The sequence below is a fragment of the Astatotilapia calliptera genome, chromosome 17 (genome assembly GCF_900246225.1).
Source record: "Astatotilapia calliptera chromosome 17, fAstCal1.2, whole genome shotgun sequence".
Classification (NCBI taxonomy): Eukaryota; Metazoa; Chordata; class Actinopteri; order Cichliformes; family Cichlidae; genus Astatotilapia; species Astatotilapia calliptera.
The window spans coordinates 20,642,814-20,647,816 of NC_039318.1; the positions used below are offsets into that span (position 1 = coordinate 20,642,814).

The following is a 5,003-nucleotide window of genomic DNA, read 5'->3' on the forward strand; positions in this document are numbered from 1 at the left end:
GAGAGCGTAGGAGTTTGTGTGAAGGAGAGAGCTTCATCTGTGCTGTGAAAACATGGCACAGAGAAAAGGAACAGCAAAAAAGAAAACAAGAGCGCGGAGGAAGAGAAGAAGGGGGGACAGGGCGGAGGACGAAGGGCGTACTGGGATATGCGAGTGAATGCCAACCGGACAGTTTTCGTTATTATACTCTACTAGCAGAGGCTGCCAAAACACCACCTACACACACACACACACACACTCACACAGATAGGTTCGCATACACATGAGGCACAAACAGTCTCGTACTTTGAGCATGTGTGTGTGAGTGTGCGAAGAGGAGAATTTGAAAGAGCGAGAAGTAGCTTGGGAGAAAAGGGGGAGGGATGAAGACGCCGAGGCCAGATTGCAGGAGCAGCTTTCCGAGCATATCTCAATTCGCTGGCTATATTGACGGCAGCGCACGCCACCGCACACTCCGTCTCTGTCACATTCTCCCTGCCTCTGTTCATCTCTCCCTCTGTCTCCATCTCACACGCACTCACATGCAAAAGATGGACCTCCGGCAATGTGCTGGGAAATGAAAAAGGCGGGAAAAGTGTGACCTTCGGTGGTCATTATTGAGCAACACAAATCTCAGTATAAGGGAAAATCATCTTATTGGATGTTTTTAGTCCTTACTTTGAAATGAAGCTGCTCTACAAGCGGACATAAGCTCATTGGCTAAGTTAAAGCTTGACGCAGAGTCAGAGATGTACAGTAGATTGGGCAGAGTTTATAAGTATGTATGTTTTCCGCTTTTAAGTTGAAATAAAAGGCAATTTTCCTTAGCATATGTGAAAGTACAGTGAAGGATGGCTAGACTCAGTAGGAATCAAACAACTTAAATAAATGGACACATCAAATGTGCCTTCTGAATTAGCTTATGGAAGCCTCTGCTGAATAACAAATCCCTCTCCACTCCTACTCAAACCAAGCAGGTCTGAGCATCACTGCTTTAATTTTAGCTAGGCTAGTGAGCAGGTAGCTTTTAGTATGTATTAGCTGGTGTGTTTACTATTAACTTGGGAAACCAGCTTTTTTTTGATGTGTGATTGTCTTTTTCATGTTTCAGGTTTATTTTATAACTGGTCACAGCTGCTGTTTGCCCTGAAGAAAGTAATCTTTTACCAGGCATCTTTCAAACCTACAGGTGGTGAGTGATACTTTTAAAACCTACCTAATTAAATGTCATTCTAGCCTTATCCGAGTTTCTGTTTATTTGAGACACTATCTCTGTGAATCCTCATAAATACAAAATTACTTGCACTCAGACAAGCACAAGCACGCCAAGGATATGTTGTCCAGTTGTCAGGAAGAAGCTACAATTTGTCACATAGGGAACAGAGAATAGGACCTGGGAGAGATGGACATCTGGAATGAAAACAGAGAGATGGAGGGGGAACAAAAGAGGGAAGGCAAATAGCGAGAAAGAGCGTGACAGGAAATGAAGACCTAGCTATAACACAGGCCCAGAGGGCATATAGCATTTAGCCATTTGTAATGTAAGCACAGAGACTCTCACTATCTGTGCAATGCAACAAGCTTGGCTGCATTCATTATTACAAAAAACAAGGTGGTTTAGAGTATGACCAAGACTGCTGGAGGGAGATTTTCACCTGCAATGAGCTAGTGTCGCAAGAAGCAGTGCAGCTGGGAATGTGCTTTATTCATGTGAACGAGGGGCAGTGATAGCAAAACATTATTAGTCCATACCAAATAAAGACAAGAAGCCTAAGTTACATCATTCTTTATACAGTAGCACACATTACTGAATTGTACACTTGCAATTTTAAGTTTAGTTTAACACTAGGTGGCAAAAAATTGCTGTTTTTTGGTTAAAATCCAAACATAAAAATCAACTTTGTAGCATTTAGAAAACATAAATATGCAAATTACCTACCAACTTGCACATTACACACAAAGGATTGTCATGCAGCTTGTTCTGTCGAAGGCATCTTCCTGTTTAAAGGGAGTTCTTCCTCCTCACTTTTGCCAAATGTTTGCTGGTAGGGAATACTTGGGATCTTTCTCTGGGTTGAGATATACACGTAAGATTTAATTGATGTATATTAAACATATAGTAAAACGTTTAAATGTATAATGCTATAGAAGAAACATTATCAACATTTAATCTTTACAGTAAGGAAAAACAGAAAAAGTGGGCTGTCGAAAAGAAATATAGACAGCCTTAGCTTGGATCATAAAATGTCTAAGAGAATATGCTTATTTTGAGATGTATACAGTCTTGTGCAAAAGTCTCAAGTCTTTTTTTTTACCAACAGCCTGTTCCAAAAAACACATAATTTGTTCAAAATTCTTTCGCAACTCTCAGAAAAATGCCAGGGATGACACAGTTTGACAGACATAAAATAGCATTTCTGCACCAACATGATGATTCCCAAACAGCTATTAGTCGAAAACTTGGCATATCTCAGCATGGTGTGTAATGTGTGCTTAAAAAATTTGACAAATGGACAAGCAGAGGACAAAATAAGTGGCAGGCCTGAAAAGCTCCTTACAGCAGATGAACAGCATCTGAAAGTCGTGTCCTCGAAACAAAAAAATGCTCAAAGTAGACCGGAGTGACGCAGATGGTCCTTTACAGCATCGGTCTCCAACCTTTTTTGAGCCACTGACCGGTTTATGCCCGACAATATTTTCACGGACCGGCCTTTAATGTGTCGCGGATAAATACAACAAAATAAAACTGGTACCGGTACAGAAAAAAAGAAGATTTATTTATAACACATGTGAAAAGACCGAGTTAACGATCAAAACGATAACATAATAACGCTGAAAACCGATAAAAACCCTGAAAACCAAACATTTGACACCTGAGCCTCAACTCTCGCGGCCCGGTACCAAACGATTCACGGACCGGTACCGGTCCGAGGGCCAGGATTTGGGGACCGCTGCTTTAGCTAATCGAGCTACTGTTAACCAGAAATAATTGTTAGACTTGCATGACTCTGCTTGCATGCTTGTGCATGTTTCAGTAAATGTCCATCCATTTCCCACTTTCCTAGTCATATAATTAAAAAACAAAAACAAAAAAAAATCAAAAGACTTTTGCACAGATAGGCACAGATAGGTCAAACACACACCTATACAGATAGGTCAAAGACAAGTGTAAATTGGCTAAGTGGTGAATGCAATGGGAGCTTACAGCAACTTTGCAGAATAAAATTTTTAAAAATGGTTGCTGCCAGTGCTACCCCTCAGCCTGCTGGCTATAAAGTCTGTAGATCTTAATGGAGTGCACATGAGCCTTAGTGACTTTATTCACCATATCATTTCAAAAATAAATGGCTAAGTAAGAACAAGCAATAAGACATGCTAAAAATCATAAGTAAGATAAACTACTGAGAATACTTTTATGTTTTATGTTTGTTATTGTTATGGTAAGAATTACAGTTAGACATTCCTTCATGATCATAGGGTTTTTCGACTAACAGTCTACTCAACTAGAAATCATGTTAGCTTTTATAAGTTACATCAGTGGTCCCCAACCCTGGGCGCATTGACCTGTCTGTGAGTCGTTTAGCACCAGGCCGTGAGAGTTGAGGCTCGGGTGTAAAATTCATGGTTTTCAGGGTTTTTATTGGTTTTTAAGCGTCATTTTTTAAATCGTTGTTATCGATAACTCGGTTTCCCTGGGTCTTTTCCTGTGTGTTACGAATAAATCTTCTTTTTTTTGTACTGGTACTGGTTTTATTTTGTTTTTTTTTATCTGCGACACCTTGTTTATGTCCAACGAAAATATTGTTGGACGTAAACAGGTCCGTGACGCAAAAGGACTGCTGTGTTACAGGAAAAAACATTCAAAGGTGAGTCATGACTGTGACTAATTAGATGAGCTATTATATGTATATTCATCAATTCTTAGACCCATTTTACCTATCCCAAAAAAGGCCTGAAGGTTCGTACGTGAAACACCTTTTTAATGTTATTTTTGCTGTGTGGTCATAAAAGGAAAAGACATATTACTGGTATATTAGCCGTGTGTCATTTTACTTTAAACAACAGTTCTCGAGTTCTTGTATTCACAAATTGTCACGGTCTGGCTGGCAGATCGTGGGGAGATGGGGAAATAGGACCCAAACGCTGGACTTAATGGAATGAACAGTGGGTTTATTTACAGTGAGGTAATTGTACACCACACATTGAATCTCCAAAAGTGCTCCCTCGACTCCCGTGACGTGTCTTCTCCCAAGTGCTGGTATCCCGTGCTCTCTGCCCCTGTGCCTTCACACACCCCGTGTGTCTTGCAGTCCTGTGTTCCGCTGTCCTCCTGGGGAAAAACACAGACACAGCCGTTATGGCACCAACTCCGGCAGGCATACACTTTAACAACACTACAAACACTGACATGGAGTCTAACTCAACGATCCTGCGCCGGAGGAAGCTCCATCGCTCTGTTAAGTAGCTCCCCCGACGATCCTGATCAGAAGCAGGTGTGTGGTAAGCTAGGCGTGACCAGCAGCTGGCAGGGCCACACCCATCAGGCCTGCAGGTGGCTGTCCTTCATCCTCCAGCCTCACACACATACACACACACCAGCATGGAACACAAGAGCACAGTGCAGCAAACATACATCCAATACACTAATAACAATAAAGGTCCACACTGTTCACGAACCCCGAGTCCCCGGCACCGGGTCCGTGACACAAATTTGGATTTCCACGCTGCCCACTGAGCAGGATGACAGCAATACCTCAAGTCTGTCAGGATGAGGAGTAAAAAGTATTTATTCTCAGTTGTATTTATTAATTCTGACTAGTATCAGCACAACACAGCGCTTCAGTAGATTAGTTGATGGAACCTTGACTCAAAGGTCAGGGCACTGACAAAATAGCTAGCTATCATTTTTCTGTATAATGAGTATCGATGTCTAATTTAGCAATTTTTAATCTATTGGCCTAAGTCCAAACAGAAACTCAACCAAATTCCAGGGCTCAGTGTTCACTTAATTTTCTTTGTTTCAC

At 41.4% G+C, this 5,003-nt stretch overlaps 1 long non-coding RNA gene across 1 annotated transcript; it reads right to left on the reverse strand.

Annotated features, from left to right (window-relative positions):
* Window positions 1-4,134: 4,134 nt before the first annotated feature.
* On the reverse strand, window positions 4,135-4,549 carry LOC113009563 (uncharacterized). The gene is made up of 2 exons (XR_003270204.1): window positions 4,388-4,549; window positions 4,135-4,309 (listed from the first exon to the last, which is right to left on the reverse strand). It is a non-coding gene; the product is annotated as an uncharacterized LOC113009563 (long non-coding RNA).
* Between the last annotated feature and the right edge of the window lie 454 nt (window positions 4,550-5,003).